General features: G+C 41.4%; 1 protein-coding gene and 1 long non-coding RNA gene across 10 annotated transcripts in view; both read left to right on the top strand.

Annotated features, from left to right (window-relative positions):
• RhoGEF3 (Rho guanine nucleotide exchange factor 3) overlaps positions 1–21,097 on the top strand; it is a 158,450-nt gene that overhangs the window by 38,059 nt on the left and 99,294 nt on the right. For 4 of the 9 annotated variants that reach the window (XM_086973437.1, XM_086973449.1, XM_086973454.1 and 1 more), the window contains exon 2: positions 917–991. The exons of 4 other annotated variants lie outside the window; for them this stretch is intronic. The gene's annotated coding sequence lies outside the window, so the exon portion shown is untranslated. The remainder of the gene's footprint in view (positions 1–916; positions 992–21,097) is intronic. One more of the 9 variants, XM_086973439.1, reaches the window with a different exon arrangement.
• On the top strand, positions 6,059–9,868 carry LOC147753831 (uncharacterized). The gene is made up of 3 exons (XR_015315978.1): positions 6,059–6,713; positions 9,160–9,302; positions 9,532–9,868. It is a non-coding gene; the product is annotated as an uncharacterized LOC147753831 (long non-coding RNA).

Genomic DNA, 21,097 nt, shown 5'->3' with positions numbered 1-21,097 from the left:
TCACCTGTCAATAGTAGCAGCAGTAGCCGTATGACCTGGCAATATGGGTAGAATCGGTCGACGGAAGCGACCGTCGCTGCGGTGCTTTCAGTTGCGGCCACTGTTATAATGCTGGGGGCACTGTGGCGCACTGGCTAGGCCCGGGCTGGATACTACTGAAGTGAAGGATGTGAACCAGAAGAAAGCACGAAAAGAGCGAAAACATTTGCTGAAAGGAGTCGAGAGAGTCGTGCGAATATAAGTAGGCGGAGGAAGAGGAGGTGCTATTAAAATGGGCCTGAAAGGATTTTGAGGGCCTGTGAAACTACAGGTAATTTTAAATCCTGAAGCTCTTCCGGGTGAACGAAAGCAAATTGAAGTTGTTGTATCGTTTGCATTAGCGGCTATCTGGATACAATCAGAAACTGTTGAAACATTCCGTGGATAATTTTTTATCGATAATGAGTAATATTTGTCCAACGATGACAGGTACCGACAGAGGCGATCAGGCAAAACGCTACCTTGGCGAACATTCTGAATGCTAGCGGCGTTTTGAACAGGACCTGTAAAATATAGGTTCAGGTTCCTTCTCGTCATTTGCATAATACTTTTTATCACTGAGGTGAGGAACAACGCACTGTTCGTAATTGTAAGATTGCCTATACAAGAATATCCCATTAATGATAGATCTTTATCTGTCAGTCGAAACTTCTAGATAGTATCCACTGCAATCGAACTTTTCATGTCCCAGTATCGCTGTGATGGTACTTCGGGCCGTCTCGTGCGGCGGGGGATCTAGTTACGCAGAGTATCATATAGGTTTGTATTCTATTTAGCGTGTGAAGTTACTATTTAGAACAGAGTTGAATTTTATCAGATTCAACTTATATCGTTTGATTTAGACTTTATAGAACATACATGTGTTTCCAAATTACAGTTTCCATCAAGCACAAGGCAAAATATCCATGCAGATCGAGAATATCTCTGATTAACCGGACTTACATCAGGTACGGTAAGTATAATTATTAGGGAATATCTAAGTTGCAGAAAGAAAGATGTTTATATTTTACCTCAGTTTCTGTTTCTACTTGAAGATATAGCTGGTGCACTTAGAAAGCGGTTAAATATTCAAAATTATCGGCAAAAACAGTCGGCGAACAAACCTGTATCAAATGAATCGTTCTCACTCAGTAAGCTTTCAGGACCGCATGAACACACCATCAGCCCCAGATGCCACGGGGAGGCAATAACTCTCATTATACGAAATCTCAACTAGCATACACTCTTGTCCTCAAGGAGAAAGACAAAACGCAGCTGAAATGATCGTGGTACATAGAGGTGGAATAACATATTTCTGGGGAATTATTTTACATTCTGGGTAGTTGGGCGTCGTATCGTGGGGAACAATCTTCCACTGCACGTTCTGATTACGCGATCACCGCCCTATTCTGGCTCAGCGACATCTGTAATGCATCAGAGACTTAATTAAGCCATACTACTGACAACTATTTGGGTTTATCTATGGCAATAAATAACGGAATATTCTTATTAAGACACCTTGTTATCTTTCGGCTAATTATTTCTGGGTAATAGTAAAATCAATGTTAATATTAATTGAAATAAGCCCGCGCTTATGAAGATTTTGTCTCATCTCTAATTTAAACCAGACGTATTAAAATAATAGGCGCTCGTCTTTGAGCAACTGTGTGTATGTAAGCTATGCAGAGGACGCATAAAAATGCTAAGCTATATCACCGAGTGTCGTTCAGCAATAGAAGTCTCTGCTGTGTATGTCGAAATTTGCCGCTGGTAAATATCTGAGTAACGTGTTTTTCCGGCAGCTTCATTCAAAATAAAGTCTAAAAAAATGTACAGTGGTCCCCCTCTGTTCTCTAGCGTTTAGAACTGGGTGACTGACAGTGAAAATTTACCGTTATACGTTATCGTTAGAAAATTTCCTTTTATATCGATATGGTAGAGACATTTAGATAAATACAATTAGAAAAAAATAAACATAATCACTTTTGTCTTGATTATTTTAATAGAACCTATATGTTATTCATATAATATATCTAACCAGCAGCACGGCACCGTCATTGTTGGTCAAATAGAGGTAAATAACAAAAGTAACCTGCAACAAATAGGCGATACGTACGGCGACATTTTAATTGGCATGCCGTACCAATATTTGGGTAGTGTTAATCGCGTACAGGCCGCCCGGCCCCAAGGGACAGGCTTAAAGCTTTTTAATAATTCTGCTAAATTTTACAGCAACGCGGCCCGTCGGCGCGAACGGCTCTTTGCGCGTCCAACGACGAGATCGATAAATCATTCGTTGACTTTTTCCAATGAGTTTCGTCGGTGTCGTGTCTAGGGGAGAAAGCAGTAATCGTACTTCTGAAATAGCGATAGACGTCTATCGCTGAACATTGATACAGGCAGTAGCATATATTGATAGAAGCCACTGCCAACGCAAGTTCTAATGCAAGTTGAATGGCTCGATTGAAATTCCAAATGAGATCAACGTGTTATTTTCATCCACAGCTTTATGTTGTCTCACGAATCTTTGCGTCTAGACTTCTCCTATGGCTGACAGGATCCTGATCCTTTGACAGATTGATAGTTAGTACCTGATGAGTGGCGCTTACCGGCGGACGGAAATTCTGACACACATATCTGTAAGCGCTCGTGTCGCGTCGTTCCCATCGAACAATGCCGCATTCGCTGCACCCTACGGTTCGAAGACGTCAGTTGAGAACCAATGGCCGGCTATCGGTCTCAGCCGTTCCTATAGTGCAACTAACATAATTTTCCACATAAACTTACATGGAAGATGCCGTCTATTCGACGGACGGTCAAGACTGAGGAGAACATCTTCCGTAAGCTCATCAAGCCTATCTGACATGACAATATTGCTATAGTCCTGGTCTCCGAATGGTTTGACACATCAATAAGAGATTCTATTGAGTGTAATAATGTTGTTTGTTGTGTATGAGGCTGCCTCACACAGGTGCTTCTCAATTGGATTAGAAATGTCGTATATAACCGTAGCTCAAACAAAGGAAAAGGCCATCAATATTTGGCTAGCAATCAACACAGCTCGACCGCTCCGAGGCCAGCACTGGGTGACTGACAGTGAATTTTATCATTATACTAGACTGTTATGGTTAGAAAATTTCCTTTTATATCGATATGTTATATATATTTAGATAAATACAATTGAATATATTCATATTCAATCGTATGGTTTGCATCTATTCAGCAAAATATAAACACAACTTATAACACGAAATATGAATTTAAAAAACAGCAACCTCTTTGAAATTTTTTATTGAGTTCATAATAACATAGTTTGTTATTTGACAATAAATCAGTTTTATAGATAGTATTGGACTATTTTCATTATGTATTCATCCGCTTTAGACATCGAATATTGAACACTCTGGCTAGATGTATATATATATATATATATATATGTCGATTGAATGAAGATTTGCAAGAGGCAGAGACTGAACTCCTCGGCCTTTTTAAGAAAGTCCTGCATTTACAATTCTAGATATACTGCGATCGGCTTTTCTAAATTTTCAAGTTTTGCCACCCCGAAAGCTCGTTGAAAGCCGAACGTGGTCGAACGTGAGTGTTGCTGAGCAAGCAAATGCACACATTGTCTCATTTTGCTGGCCATCAGTGCTCCACTGCTGCGCTAATACATGTTAACATGAGCATACTAAACGACAGGCTAAGTAATGGGCCGCTCCGATATCGTGCTAGTCAAGTACGTCCGCTAGTATCCTTAGACGCCACCAGGAGAAGTAAAGTATCTTCATAAAAGTTTCTGATCTTCTGATAATGTGTAGCTAATAGCGACTTCCGTATTTTAGGACTGCATGAAGACGGGAAGGCAGTAGTAGGTTGATGTTAAATAGGAAATGTGTTATTTTTTTCGTTTCGCTTTTTTTATGACGAGCAGAAGCGCATAACTTTTGAAGTTCAATGATGTCCGCTAAAAGGTGGCCATTATGCCGTAAAAATTTTGACCTCTATGTAATTACAGTAGGAGTGGGTATCAGCAGATATTTAACTAAAGCGAGTATTAACGTGACTCTGAATTTTGCAAATTTAGATGGTTTTCTTTCATAAACGCTGTATCGCCGACAAACATTTTTACGAACCAGCCCTATATTCGAAGAGCTTAAATAATGTTTTTAGTAAAAAGGCATACATGTAGAGACAAAATGTCAGTTGGGATGCAATCCAATAGCCGGCTGTATCGTCTCAAATAGCTCATCTTGAGAATGAGGTAACTGATTAACTATGATTTGAGAATTTTATTTATTTATCGAACAAGAGTTGTAAATGTTTGTAGACAACTAGCTTGTTAACATCGTTTTCACCCGCATTTGAGGGCTGCCTTTAGGACAGAGCACTTTGACACGGATCTCTACATTCGAGTTCTCGGAATGCTCTATGTGTCTGTGAGATTTCAAGCCATCACACTCTATGTCTATTATACGCGTACTTACTTACCGAAGACGCACGCCTAGTACGTGTGTGTGCGTGCGTGCATGCGTGCAAGGGCAGAAGAGTTCCACCATATGCCGTCAAACCTGTATGTCTGTTTGGTACTAGAACTGCCTTATTTAGAAAATACTGTGTTTTGAGTCAAGCAGCCTGTGCAGTGCTAGCAAATAATGTAGGCTGTTCTGAGCGTTAGACAGATGAGCGCTACCCCCACTTATGAACAGAAGATTATCAGACAAGAAACCAAATGGCTTCATCTTATTAACGAGAACGAAAGGTAATCAGCAGCGGAAAAAGAAGCGCTTCCCTTTAAAAAGACAGACTGTATTTTATTCGGAGTGGGGTTGCATACAGCATCAGTTTCGCCAAATTTCCGAGCGGCGATCTGGAGAGTAAAGCCAGTGTCCTTAGGATAGTCTAGGTGCATTGTCGGCCGGTCCGTTTAGCTTTCCAAGTATGTTAACAGTGTTTCCCGTAGCTACAGATTGCCCACAGGCTGGTGAAGTTACCCCACTAAACCTTAGCAAATCGGAGGGACTTTGAATATCACTAATATTAATTCGGTTCAGGTTTACGTCATCTGGCCGATGCGTGGGGTAATTCGCTTGCTATCTGATGATGTGAGGTCGACATATCAATTGACTTTGTTCTGGTTGTGATGGCCTACAATGTCGCGAAGAGTAATCAAGCAGTTGACCTATATAGAATTCTATACAATATGTAGAAACGTGTGATATTGCATCTCTTGCTGTAATTAGAAAAGAACCGTCGTCAGTTGATAAGCTCCATATTTATCTATGTATAAGAATAAGCTTTTACCTCTACACATAAAAACAACTGTTTTGTTCTAACATGAGCCATGTCCGTATAGGTAAGACATCGACTTTAGTATTTCTTCGCGAAGAAAGCGATTTTGCGCCCCGTATCGTATCTAGTCTTCCAACATTACTGTCAACTCTTACAGAAACCACGTATTAATAGTTTGGATTTTTCTAATTTATTGTATAATATATGTAGTGAGCGTATAGTATCGACATGTTGGGACGAACCAACTGTTAGGCATAACTTCTAGATGGAAAGATTTTCTAAATCCCCGTGTCAGCCCAATCAGAACACTGTGTGACGCGTTCAGCGGCTGTATGATGATATTAATGCAAGATCAATTTAATAAATAAATACCAAATGCTTATTCTAATAAGAGTATCGATGCTAAGTAGGAATCATCAAATCTGCATTGCTGTCCCACAATAAAAACTTGATTCCATCATGAAAATCAGCGATGTATGATGAAGGGTACAACTGAGGTTCTGCGGATTGCAACGATCTGTGATCTGAAACCGTACTCCGAATTATAGACTAGAATGCATTCAATGCCTTTTCAGTTTGGCCAAGCCAATCCTCGGAGGGTAATCGTGCACTGCCATTGCCACTAGAAAAAGTAAAGCTTTATTTACATTCAATGAATATCATGTTTCCTATGTCGTATTACCGAGGAAAGCTTATGAAACATTTGTTCTAATCCTTAAACCTGCTTTGTCCTTGCTAAGATGAGTTAAGCAGCTAAGTTACACCTGTTTGTGTGTTTTCGTTGGTTTTTTTAACAGGACGTTGTGTCTTAGGGCCTACTTTGAGTACCGTTTTCATGATCTACGCCGTTGGTCGGGCTTCGTGGTCCTTCTAACGACCACCTTACGTCATTCTAAACTAGACAGACCACGTCCTAATCATTGATTTAATTGCCTTTGGGCAATTATTTGCAGAACGTATGGTTTGCTGAGTAGCGTCGTCGTCACACGCGACCACAGCTAGGCAAGTCGATGAAGCATGGTCGCCGATCCTGCCCTTGTGTCATCAGCACATGCATGTAAAGCTTAATTCTCACTTAAATATAGCCTTTGGCGTCCTACTGTTAGAGTGCACACCTCTCCTGCAGGACCCACTGTCTATTAGTTTGTGAGCGTAAGGAAGAAGTGCAGGCAATGGCACGGGATACCACTCTCAGATAGACAACATAGCCTATCATATGTTTCGAGTCTTACGTCCGATACCATCTATTCGGGTTCGAACCTAGACCACAACGTGCCCCTTCAGACGAGGCTGAATCGTATATACTGACACAGACGTGCTCTACTCTTGAAGCTAGAGTTTGCAAGTGTTCGAAAGAGTACGGAACGTGAAATAGTTCATCTGATCTATCACATATGGGTGGTAAGGTATGTATATGCTTGCGAGCTGGGCCTGTTATGGGTATGTTATGTTTACATGGTGTAAACCTCTCTAGAAATAGCCGTGGGAACTACACTGTAACACGCCATAAAGTAAACTTTAATCAATTATTGTATAATATAGAACGGGTTCATTGTACCGTGTGTAGTAAGTGAACTTTTTGCTCGAGTCGGAAGTTGCACTTAGCACACTCCGTGATTTTTCCACGATGTTGCTGTTGACTCAACTAGAAGAAAGTGAACAAGCGACAGCGCGGAAGTTGAAACGCATGCGTACGCAACCATCAAAAATAACAGCCAGCTCGTATAAGCAGCGAGGAAATGTTGTGGTCTTGATGGTTAATCTTCAGTCCCAAACCGACCTCCTCGAGTGATTTCGTGACTGCTACGAGAATTTCATACCCGCACCGAATGCCAGCATATATCGCTAGCTCTCTACGTTGTTTTTGCTCTATGGTCTATCCAATTTTCGTTTCATGTCGTTCGCATTTTCATTATGATTTTATTAGTAACTTCACGAAAATTAATAGAAATGAAGAGAAAATAAAGAACGGACTCATTTCCCTTTTTATTCCTACAGCGCTACACTTAATGTGATGGCGGGGGTAGTGCGTAAACACGGCTGTCGAACGTTGCCTCTCACTTCTACATTTCTTATAGTCCAGTCTTCTCGGTGTGCGACAAAGCAGGAAGGCCGGGTTATTATGCGGCTAGATGGATCAGATTGCTGTATCGTTATATATATATATATATATAGTGAATGCGCAGTTTACTGGCAATGCACTACAGCCGTAATTAGAGGGGTAATGGTGTTGTACAAAAAGCGAGGCGAATGCTTATCTGAGCTACGGAAACCTGCTACAAGCAGCACTATGTCGCAGCTGGCCTGATAAGGGACTGATGAGCCTGCTTGGGTCTTTAAACCTTGAACATCACACCCATGGCGAGGATCGTGCGGTAGGTGGTACGGAAGGGCGCTGGAGCCAAACGCCGGCTTGCTTGAGTGGTTAGTAGACTAGCGACTTGTCCCGTCATCCTTCGTCCCATATGAAAAAAACTACGAGCATTTACGACCTTGCCATATATTGCATCATTGCAATTGTTTATTCGGACGCTGTGGGCGCGGAGTAGGGCAGCGAGTGACGAACGGGACCGAGGCCAACTCGGTGGCGACAATAAGCAAGACGATGAGATGGCGTTACGGTCGCCGGGTCACGCGAACGGTGGTTGATGAGATGTCAAATGCTCAAAGTGCAGCTGGGGCATTTCGTCAGCTTTGTGATCACTCTAAGGCATGAGAGAGCGTCGAAACAAGTTATCGGTGTGCTGCAAAACTACTCAGAGCCTAGAACCAGCTGACGAACAAGCTCCTAGTTTTGTTCGCGCAGTTCAATTTAGACCCTCGCATGACGCATTGCCTTCGGTGCGTAGCGAATGATCAGTTTAAACTTAATCGACGGAATGCTCTAGCTTCGGCTGATTTTATTGCTGGTTCCCGCAATTCAACTCTCCTCACTGTATCTAGAACTGCTTTTGGTGTTTGCTACATCTACAGCGCGCCATTCCAAACACTTGGCGAAAACTGCCCTAAAACTCGGATCTGGCCTGATGGCGTGCCACAGAGCTGTGCCTATCTAAACGTGTACGCGATGGTTGGCAGTATCGCCATTGCAATCCCTGGAAGGATGACATTTGTGAGGACGCGCAGGTTCGGATAATGCTGGCCTTCATATTATCTCTAAAGTTTTTTTTTTTTTCGGAACGAAGTGAAATCGTTGAAGATTGGAAGATCTGAGGTTAACTGAATGTGCGACCGGATACGAAGTGGCCCATCCAACATTGGCAAGCGGCGAACGCGATGTTACTTCTCGTGATTAGCAGTGGCGCTGGGACAAATCATCTATATATATAAATGCAGATTATAGAAATGATGTGACCTTCTACTCGGAGTGGAGTTTTTGGTGAACAAAAAAAAAAACCGCTATACAGTCATGTTGTTTAACATCTTAGTACATATAGTTAATCCATCTGTGTTCTTCTGCTCCTATAAACGAAATCAAATAGATATAGTGTCATATTATAAAGAATTGTGGAAAAGAATAACAGAGCTTAGATACAACCCACGTCCTCATACCTGACACGGAACGGAGTTAGAAGAACACAATACGCTAATATCATCAAGATCTTGATGCATAGATCGCTGCGTCAAGTGTTTATCACGAAATGTTTGTTGCTTACAAATGCATTGGCCAGCTTCTTCCTTCTTAAAATCTTCATATCTATACACACGCACACGAAACTCGTCGAAAAAGGGCTAGTAAACCAACCCGAACGAAGGGAAATACAGAAGAGTAGTCAGAAAGGGCTGCGGGCCTTTATAACTTGGTTGCAGCTTCTAAATTTATATTGACAATAACGTTTGAATTTTCTGTAGAATCTTCTTGTATTGTGCTTCGTTTCCCTATCACTCTCTTGAGGCCAGACAAAACGAAGCCGTATGCTGGAGTTGTCGGCCTAACCCTTCAAAAATAGAGTGAGGAAATCGCAGACGCTCGACGACACGAGCCCATCGTCGATGTAAGTTTAAAACGGTTTTGTCGATGCTAGATTCAAGTATTTATTGTCGATTGTTCTCGCTTAACTTCATTAATTGGTTCGCATAGTTAGTAATATAGATTATTCGTAGAAGGTACAAGTTCTGAGGATGTGTATTTGTCGAATCTGACGAGTACGAACAGGTATAAGCAAATATCTAAACGGTTAGTTAAACTTTAATAATTCCATTTTTGCTTTTTCTTTGTTGCAGGTAAGTGGCAACTAGGGAAATTTGGCTGGGACACGTTATGCCGCGCACCCTAACGGCAAGCGGTTACCATGACACGCTTTGTAATTCAGACTGCTAAAAGCTGAGTTATAAAAAAGCAGAAAAACCAAGTTATAATTAATAGGGGGCGTCGGAAGTTGAAAAGGCAATTCGTTATGTAAGAAATAAAATATCGAAAGCAACTAAATTATATGAAGGCCATATTCGAAATAGGTGACCTTGGAAATTTGCAATGACGCAGCCGCTTTGGGCCTGTTTCGCAGTTTGCCGCATGGCAGAAGATTAGCTAAGCTTATTAAGAGCACAAAGATGAATCTAACTAAAATTGAACAAATAAAGGAGTAGGACAATTAGTACTATCTAGCAAAAACGCTCTATCAACGTACATATATATAGATATATGTAGCTACATCTTGGTTGCTTTACCATTCGTCCTGACGCAATCTGCCCAATGGAGCTACATAAAAGAAAAGGCCGAACGCCTCGTCTCAACGTGAATATGTTAGAACAACTATCAAATAGCAATTCCAAGCACTAGAACATTTTCACGTGTAAACTTACACAATCTACAGTTTGTAAGTATTCGCAACTATTTTAGTTGAAGTATTATATCTCGCTAGTGTGATTGTCACGGTTAAAACTTCGCAGTTATCAATATATTGCATCATATACCCGGAGAAGTTCCGACATGGAAAGTCGCTAGCGTCATCAACTTTGACAAAACGGTCTGATGAATGATTGCCTTTTGGTATACTCCTAAGGAGCAAACAGAATATCGGAGCTGAAATAACACATCGAAGTAGCTATTGTTGGCAATTTTTTTTCGTCTCATTCATATACTTTTCTATTTCTTTCATAGAATGGTTGGGTCGACTGGGAATTGTAAATCTCGAAAACATCAAACCTGCCTGCCTTTAGCACTCACCTCGTGAGTGAACTACGTTAAGATTACACATCGTTTTGTGCATTGGCCTTTTATACTATGCGCTGTAACACTGCGACATGTACCCGCATCGCAGGACAGAGAATCGACATCTGTGTGAATCACGCACAGAATATTCGTCAGGCCATACCCTGCTTTTTGGACGATACGCTATGTATGAAGACTAGAGCAACTTACATGGTTACGTTAAATGATTTCTACCTGTGACATATGGTATCGACGCTTTTGTTCGTTGATATTGCTTACGATACCCATTTCCTGATCCACTGAGCGTCCGCTACACGTGACTGCACCTATTTGGGTAGGGCATATGGATGTGTATATGCCCTACGACATAAAACTTAATGAGAAGCATAATTGTGCTGTACTAGATTTGTGCAATAGAGGGTGGTCGTATTGCAATTTTTGGGGCGTCGGCAGATAATACGTACTTGGTGTATTGTAACACGCGAGTCATGGTCGGTAGCAAGGGAAGCCTATCTCAGCCTATCGAGGGAACTGCGTGTAGTCGTGAACTGTTATGGTTGAGTGCTATAATAATTATTATAGTATCGTTTGCGGGAGTCTGCTAGTCGTTTCCAGCAGTTAGCAGGTACTAAGATCTACATATATATGCAGTTAGGACTCCGACTTGTCTAATCTATTTGCAAAAATTGTTGATCCCTCTGCGTATGAGTGTTCGCTGCTCCTGTTAGGACTCTTTTTGTTTCTTATGTAACCTTAGCAATAAGCAATACCTCGGCATATTGAGGATTACTGAGAAACCCACACGAGAGAAGTCCAATCACGTTCGATATTATCATCGTCCTTTACTTTTATACAAATCAAGCAAATTATATTGTGAGTGTCTGAATCACTGTCACGTTGTTATCCAATACCTAGACATATTTTGACACATCTTTGTCTTTTGTGATCGTTCGCAGTAAATCAAGCCGTTTTAGTACTAGTCATCGACTGGTCTAGCATTATCGTAGTTATTTATTTTGTATATGATTATTACAGCTTAGCTCCCATTAATTCCAGCATTGCTTGCCGGGTTCTGCGAAAAACGTCTTCTGAAGAAAACGACCCCTTTTGCTAGAATCAATAGACAAATGCGTGCCTTTTTTTCTTGCTTAGTTTCGCGACAACCGTCAAATAACGTAGTCGTGATACTAGCTCTGGTAGATATTAATTTTGACGTATTCGAATACTCGAATGACTGCTGTAAAAAGCGCTAATTATTTCCGTTTCCGTTTTCTGTGGCGTATCTAAACTTCTTGTCTCGTCACTGACATCCATAGATTGTTTTGGTTGACGCTGTTACTTAGCAGGTCAGTGATGGACCGAAAGCGGCCTACGGTTATTAAGTACGCGACAGAAAAACAGATATTCATCGCTTTATACAAATACGTGCGAATAATGGCTGGTGCTGCACTATTTAATGCAACATCTTTATTATGGCCAATATAGAAGCTTGGCTGCTTGTCGTGCCTGCGTATGGCAGGACAGACACTACTATATGTTCGTGCAAGCGTATTTATATACCATTTACGACGCTTGGAGACAGCCAGACCTTAATTGTCACCTATAAGGCCAGAACGACCCAACGAATCGCCGATTAACCTGTATATACACGCGAAAATGGTACTCTACTCATTGTTGTTGGTCGGTATAAGAACCGTGGATATTGGCCTCATAGCATGGGGCACTATAATGCGCTTTAGGCAACACGTCCCGCGCCCACACACTTCATATAAGCCTCTGGTTGAAGAAAACACTCTTCAAGCCTTGTCAGGGATACTACATAATCTGTGTGTATAGCAAACTGACGTCCAAGATAACTGTTTATGTTGTTATTATTACTGTACATGAGATTTCTCAGTGTATCTTCGGCCTCCTCCCTTACTCTTGATAACGTGCGAGTTGCTTAATAGAGATGATTGGGAACGTTCAAGCGACACTGACGTTGTGTTACTTTGAAACATGTACGGCGTAGACGTATCCGTTAATACAATACACGAGAAGCAATCACATCTCCAATATTGTAAAAACGGTTCAGGCTGAACCGTTATGTATGCAACAGCGTGAATTTAATTGCCAGAGGCACGTTTTTGTTGCCCGTTACGCACACGCTGGAGAAGTGCTTTTTTCACCAGAAAGCTAAAAAGACATGCTGAGTGTTTCTTCCAAACACGTTCTCGTGCACGCATTGTCACTGTCGTAAATGCTTCCACTACCCCTAAAATGGGGCAAACATTCGTTCTATTTTTAAGTAGAGTTACTGTGGCTTAAAAGATGTACTGAAAGCAATTAGTACGCATTTGCGAAGCTCTTTTCGCCCGAGTGGTGCTAATGACGCTTTCTCAGCTTCTAGCTATGAGTGAGGAAAGTTTCTTAATGGTTTGTTATGTGTATATATGTTTTACATTTTAGCCTACAGGTAAAGGGTAATGTCTCGTTACTTGTTCTATATGTGTCAACCTCTCAGCCTTTGTCGGGAGCTACGTGTACTTATTTTTCAACGGATAAACCCGCTGCGATTATCGAACTGTGCTATAAGATGTAATAAAGAAAAAAGAAGATAATTGTATTAGGGAGTTATTGGTCACACTGATTCGCATCTGTTCTGAAGAACGAAACGAACAACTTCGAGTATTTTGAATAAAAATAAGGTCTGATCGAGGATTACACCAGTCGCATTAGCAGATCTGTACAACACTCTTCTCTGGTCTGCGGAAGCAATTTTAGTTGCATCGTAAATGGTGGAGCACCATATATCTATAAAAACAGTGAAATTAGATTTACAAATAACTGTTAGCGTGGTGTACAGGATCGTGCGGAGCAGATCTTCATGACGAGAGCCAGGGAAGAGAAAACAATACGTGGATTGCAGTTTAGAGTAAGTAAAAATATTGTGGCGCAGCTCAACAAGTGCACCTGCACACGATCTGTACGTTGTAATATATTTATATTGTATATTCTAGTATTTTTGCCTTACGTAAAATTTCGGGCCGTGGCTGTATATACATATATACGGGCACTTGCGTTTTCGTATGTAATTGCTCTATCTATGGCGTTTCTAGTGGATAGGTGGTGGGATATGCTTGCTAATCGGTGCTTTTCTTTACGATATGAAAAGTCCCGTAATCGCACGTACCTACTTCGGGAGAACAACGGGTTAAAGCCAACATCGGGCATTTTTTTGTCCAATTCAGGCTTGCCGATGGGGTCTGACATTGTCATCAAGTAACCAAACTGTACGGTTTCAACTGACGTGCCAATGTTCATCAATCTCTTTAAAAATTCGGGATAAAAGGCTGCATGCATTATTTTATTTTCGGCTAGTATCTCATAGTAGCAAATGCCCCCGATATCCATTGCATGTAGTAGCGTCTGCTTACGCCCAAGTCTACTCGAGACTGCTGTCGAATTCTATTTCTCTCTAGATCGACGCTATTCTTTCGCCAGGCCTTCCTCCTGCGGTGGAGATTGAATCGTGTTTTCTCTACGTCAACTGTATGCATCAGGCTGCTTTTTCGTTGATTAAAGTTCCACCAATGGTACGTGGAATATTCCACACGCTTTTCCAACTGGTATAACGTGAATTCACAACGGACCCATTTCTTACTCAGTTTCTGTATTTTTCGTATGGTTAAAATTCTGCAATACGTTCCCTGCCAGTTTTGCCCAAAAGACCCTCAAACTCCAACCTTCGCTTTCGTGAAAGGCCTCCAGATTGTGGCAATGCGCTGTTGTAGTTTGAGTCCCGGCACCTACTCGGTAGTCTTCAACAATCAAAAACGTGTGCACCATTTACGTACTGTGCTTTCACTTACATTTTAATCAATTTTGTCTTCAATTACCGATAAATTCCCTTTCCAAAAAACAGAAACGAAACCCAAGCTTTGAGGAATATATATATATATATATATATATATATATATATATTGTAGTATTTACGGCATGTCCTTACATAACAATATAATATATTTATTGGCACATGCTGTAACACGCGGCCGCGTTACTCATATGCGTGTTCCAGCACACAGTCTAGGACGGTCTGGGCTCTAAGCCAATTATTTCTTAAAAGTTTGTTCTGTATATATGACAAGAATCTTTCTCCTCGATTGTTGATACCTCCGCGTTTGCTACAACCAATCCTCTACGTAATCGTAGAGGTACACTTGCATGCAAGCAAACGTCGAAATACACGCCTTCGGCCCCTACACATTGGGCTTCGACAGTTTTCACATCAAGCTATTCCTTCTGGATTTATAGATATATTTCGAGATCAACACGCAAACGCTTCAGTAGTATGTGCAGTGCAGTTTTTTTTGAATGCCTCCATGTTTACTTGTCTCTACGAAATTATAGGATATGATCGCGGTTTAAGCCTGGGATCGCGCCACCTGTAACATTGCTGTGCTCCTTTTGATTCGAAACAGGACGCATTAACGAGTACGTGTCCCAAAACGTCTGCTTCAGCGTCGAATTTAACGGTGAGAGCTCACGCATTGTATTGTTTTGACGTCGGCCATTTCAAGCCATATTAATTCCGTAAGGGGCACCATTCGACACGGGCAGCTTATTCCGTGTCACGGGAATGCACCGATCTGAAAGGGACACCGAACCTTGGCCTACTACACGCACTGGCTGACTCCGAAAACGGTTAGGTTTCAGCTGTGTTTTGGTGCATTTGCTAGACGTGTGCAAGTTGAGCAAGTGACGTCAAGCCAAGCGTTGATTTTACCATCACACAGGCACGATTCTTTGATGTGTTCTAGCAACGTCTTAAGCGGTAACCGGACAGGATTCAGCAGAGGCCGCTTGTCCTGGGTCAACATAGAGGTTTTCATCACTTCTTTGGACCCATTCACAATAACCTCGCGCATAAAATGCTGTTCCTCATCGAAATCGCCCAGAGAGACGAGCCTTGAATTCATTCTACATTGCCTTGCTGTCCACAGCGGATTCGAACCAGCATTGAGCTCGATTTGATAAAGGTTTATAAACAATTCTAAACAGAAGCTTCTCACCAGCCATAGACATCTGCAGCTGTCTTTGAAGCCATGAGCTCGAGAAATGGTAGCTTTGGGACAAGCCGATTCCTTCAAATTCTATTAAGCACTCCATCACAGATTCTGGTCCTGCAGGTTCACTGACCGCTTCGCCTATTCTCGATTTGTAGCGATCACACTGTAGTACTGGCAATCATGTTACTTATTTGCTTTACACTAAAAAAATAAATAATAAATAAAAAAAGGCTAAATAAGCCTAGGTAGTTCTGTTTACTTTTCCGTTAAATATTTGCGGTCGAACAGACTTCGTTCGGTCTTTCAAGGAAAAGCAATTTTACGCAAACAAGTCAGCTAAATGAATTCTCCTATGCAATATTCAATAAGCCCCTTTACGATAAAGTTGTATTGTTTTTAGAAAAAAAAAATTGATAGGCATTTTATTTGCCCCCCTTAAAAAAGCTCTTGAAAGATTAAATGTAAGCAAAAACGGAAAGTGCTTTAAGTTATTGACGCTGCGGGCGATCCTACTTCAGCATCGAGGGGTAGAAATGTGTATTTTAAACTGGCACGCTTAGTCGTGCTGCTGGCAGTACAGTTTCAACGGAAAGTTCTCTTACATGTTTAGCTGGCTAAATCAGTTTCGACTCTTGTAACTTATTCTATCTAACTTCCTCGACTATTCGCGAAGACCGGTGCTAAAGATGCGTATTACTGTGACGGTGCCTGTTATTATCGTCGCTGTTCTCCTACAATTGTTACTTGCTGCTGCCGTGTAGGAGCCGTTCACGGGCAATACCAGTGCTCGGTTTACAATTTAGATTCCATACATAGTTTGTTTGATCTTTTTTAGACATTAGTTTTATTAGATATTAAGTTCGGGAAGAAACCGTGAGAAGACAACTTCGCTAGAAGGATAATACCGAGGATACTCGTAGTACCACAAGCAACGATACGCAATAAAAGCCGTGGGTATCGTACACGAACTAGCCAAGTAAAACATCTGTCGATTTTTGACGATTTGTATATTTAGAATTGTTGATTCAAATTTCTTCAACACGAAGAGCTAAAACGAGAAACAATTGCAACCATATATGCCCGCAAAAGCTTAACTATATGAACTTACGCCCCCTTACACGCTCCCACACAACTTGTTATAGTTGCTCGAAAACTTTATTGCGGAAAAACCCCATCGTTGTAACCGTGCCAGCAATAGTTCAGACGGCTCGCAGGTGTGTACGTATATGTCTATAAGCATTTCGCTCACTGATGCCATGAATTTAGTATCAGCCCAGATCAAAGCCATCGCTTTTCGAGAAGAACCTCTAAAGGGGGAAAATAACCATGTGTACCGGTCGTTGGAAGAGCTGGTAGGATCTCTAAACGAAAAGTAAATTTAGTATTTATCAGTTCCGAGTTGAAATTTGGTAATAGCTTGATTAGCTCGCGAAGACCGATCATTTAGAAAGAATCAAAGCGTTACTTGAAGTAGGCTCTGGGGCTATAAGTCCTAAAATTGCTAACAAATATATATTCGAAATGAGAAGGAAATAGTTCAAAAAGATTTGAAGGGTCTGAAATTGGGATACGCTCAGCGAATCGAAAGCCAGTGGCCACGAGGTCTACAAGGGAACGATTTCTCTATTTTTGTACTGCAGTATATGTTTGTACTAGTATGTCAAGATCTATATTCTGTCGCACCCGGGGCAACTAACAATGCCACTTTCTGCCTTGGCATCTGCAAGCTTGCCAATAGGACTAACCGTCACATGTCGAAGAGTGACTAGATCTATCACACGATAGAATATAACGGTGCGTCATATAAGCTGTACACGATGAGTAGGTGAGACTACAACTGACCACTTATGCAAAAGGAAATTAAGAGACGATTGAACTGCAACGATTCAAAGAAAGAAAAAATTGTGAAGATGTGAAAAGTATGTACGCCAAACTAACTGGGCGAACCGGCGCCATCAACACATGCGTTCCGCTCAAACGGACCAAGAAGTTCGCTACTATATGTATGTAAATTTCAGTTGTCGCTACAAGAAGAGCCGTTATGTTAGCGAAGATGCCCAGTCGCAAAAGGTGGTTTACGTTATGCCTTACTATTGCTATTCCTGTTGTTTGAACATCCTGTGTGTCTAGATATTACGCTTGAAATACTCGCTAAATTGTTGATAGATAGCGTTCTGGGCTGGCTAGCGTCAATATAGAGCTTTTTTTTTACTTAGTTCTCTGCTGCACGAATGCAAAGATCCTGGCTTGATGTATCCGGACATGACCATTTATTTCTAATGAATTATAAAAGAAAAAGTTACAAAAAACTTATGCAGCTGGAGTCCTTCAGCTGAAATAAACGCAATTTTGCCTGTAACTAATAATTGTGCAGGGAGAAACAGGATTTGGAGATATTATTCAATCTCTGTGGGGTTTATTGCTAAATCCCTGTGCGATACAAACATAACAGCGTCAGTTAGCGATTAACGTATAATTTTTTATTATTATTTTCATTGATTTTTTATTTGTCATTATTCTGTTTTATACATTGTTATCTGTTGTTGGTGTTGGTGGCGTCTTCCCTATATTTATTGTTTGCGTGGAAAGCTCTATCATTACCCTCTTTGTGTTGTTTGTCAAGATCCGCACTAAGCGCTATGCGCTGCAATCGCGGTTGCTGATTGCCACTCACGACGTCTGCCATAGAAAAACATGGCCAATACAATAACCTATAAGTACATGCACATATGATAAGGTTTAGTATAAGAATCCTTCGGTTTTTTGTGCCGACATCGTTGCCTCACAAAGAGAGGATTTGATTTCTAAGCTTAAAATCTTTATAATTCAAGGGTTTCGACTCTGACCCTTAATACACTTTAAAATACTCCCTTGCTTTACAATATATATGGTAGGTATGGATAGGGTATTAAGATTTCAAAACTAATCTAATAACACTACATAGTTTTAGTGCTATATATATATACATTAAATAAATTACTATTCTGATAAAGTATCTTTCCTAAACATAATGTAAGCAACCAACGGACATTTCTGCTAATTTAGGTAGATCCGATACAAATGGAACCGCATTCACACTCACCGAAAAAATCAACAAAAAGTAAAAGAAAAAGCACAGAAGCTCGGCGGCAGCGAACTTGTTTTTTCAGCTGAACACGAAAAACATCATGCTTCTAAGACGGCGAGCATACTTGGCTTGCTCCCTGCGGGCCATTTAAAAAACCTTTGCATCCCGTCAGCCGGGGCCATTGTATCTTATCATATTATGACTCTTCTGTAACACAGCCGATGACTGTTCGGATGATCGCTCGCTTTTAACCAAGCAAATGTTCTGGCGCCATTTGCCGCTGTCAGAACTGCTTTTCAATTACAGTCATCCTCTATGGTTCGAGTTTTACATCCGGTAGCGCCGTTAGGGGCTCCGTCAGGCAGACAGACAGACGGAAGGCTGTCCAGCCCGGGTCCGAACGTAGACCACCACGTATCGCTAGGACTAGCAGGAAAATATGTTACCCTCTAGGCTATGACGGAGACTCAGTTACAGGCACCCACTTATCTAGGTTATCTGCTATAGCGAAGAATATCTTTTCCGTGTCCATTTGCCCGCCATCGCTAAAGTAGCAGAAGCTGAAAGCAGCAGAAACCCAAGAAAGCCCAACATGTGGCACCAAATTACGCTGACTTGACTTCGCTGTGATGATTCGGCAGTGTTGCCGATCGGCAGTAGCTGCCGGCACCTATTGCCATTAGGTGCTTTGACACGCCTCTTCATTTAGGTTCTGTTGGACCAATTATTTTCGTTCAATAAACAAAACTATATTATGAAATAGAGGAAAACGATGGGCTACTATTGACGACGAGGCCACACTACGTACATGGATTCTGTCGCAAATGTCGAACGCGTTATAATGATCATGTTAAATGGCACCTTAAGCTGAAGAAGCTCTTCTATAATTTGCCATTAAATCCGCATCACCTTATGAACTATAGCTTCGTAAAAACTAACCGAGTTATGTGCCTAAAGGTCGCTTGGAAACTTCACCGATCCAAAACAATCACAAACATTATCATAATTAGTGTTGTTATTATAATCGTAATGTACTATAGTATGAATATTAGACGATCTGAGCTGACTATCAATGATTCTAGCAATTAAATGCGTATATCTTACCCTAGCGACTTTTAATGAATCTTCCAAACATCGTATCTCGGCGAGAAGCTGGACGTTTTCGGTTAACTGAAATGAAGGTGGGGAAGCGAAACATTCATGCACCTCAAGGCCAATTGCGAACTAAGCCGGTATAATCAGCCTGGCTGAATTAAAGCCCACGAGTTTAATTCGGTATATAGTACTAATTCTCGAATCGCAAGAGTGTATATATAGGTTGTCTTTATACTGGGATTCTTATTTAGCGGTTGTCGCGCAAATGTTTGCATTTAGTGAAAGCTATCATCGAACACACAGCGATAGCTGTTTTCCGACAGGGTATCAGGCCATAGTAAATTACCCCCAACACTCTGTAGTTGTAGGGGTTTTGTTTGTATCAAGCTACCTATATCAAGTTCGTAGGGGCCAAGTTGCGGCACAAGTTCAGCCGGGCTTCAAGCTCATGAACTTTACAATAATAAAAAAAAATATATAGCAATAAGCTTATAACTGATCCAGCACCAGACAAACCAATAGGACTGCTTCGAAAGGCTCTGCCCTTTGTCGGTCTCGAAGCCATGTGGAGATCGCTTTTTACCAAGGTTTTATTACCTGTTCCACGATAGACAGTCGGAGTCACCTTCACCAAGAAAACAAAGGCCATTTCGCTGACATGAACTGTGGTCGCGGCTTTGCAACTGTGGTTGATTAATCAATCGAAAATAAGCATAGTGCAAACACTCGTTCCAGCAGTGGCTTTCCTCTACGACGGTGTCAACACAGCCAGTAAAGCATCAAACCCTCAGATATCGCACAGTGTTTGGAGGCACATCCACACGAGCGGGTAAAAACACGCCATCTTCGAGCATATACAAGGTGTCTATAACGACCTTGGTAAATTTGTCGACCAAAGCTCCTTGAACCGAGTACCATGAACAGCAAAAAACCTATCGCGTGCTGCGTGTCACCCCTAGCCGACAATGACGGGCGTAGACTCCTTTTTATTCGGAACAAACGTTTGATGACAGACGTCCTTGTCCTTGTGTCTATCATTTTCATTCAGCTGTCAGTATGTGTTCTCGTCATTAACGTACTGAATCTAGTTGACTGCGTTGGCGACCCGGCGATTCTGTGCATCGTAACGGTAGTAAGTTACCGGAAACCGTAACACGCTCAGTGCACCGTGTGCTACTTCCGATGCGTTTGATGTATGGTGCTTTTCATTCGTTGGCTTTTTATGTTCACATGGTCACCCCATTTGCACCTTTATTTCATAATAGGGGCTTAGGACAAAGCGCGAAATGTAGAGATACAGATGTATGTATATAGCCTATTCAGTGGCTGCGCCTTAATGATCGACTACGCACAACAGGATTCTGTAGGGCTTCGTTAATTGTGCCTGTAGCGTTGAGTACATTATGCCAAATTGAAAAAAACACTAGC

The sequence above is a fragment of the Varroa jacobsoni genome, unplaced genomic scaffold, assembly GCF_002532875.2.
Source record: "Varroa jacobsoni isolate VJ856 unplaced genomic scaffold, vjacob_1.0 scaffold_193, whole genome shotgun sequence".
NCBI lineage: Eukaryota > Metazoa > Arthropoda > Arachnida > Mesostigmata > Varroidae > Varroa > Varroa jacobsoni.
The sequence above is the reverse complement of the archived record's forward strand: the minus strand, read 5'-3'. Positions and strand labels throughout refer to the sequence as shown.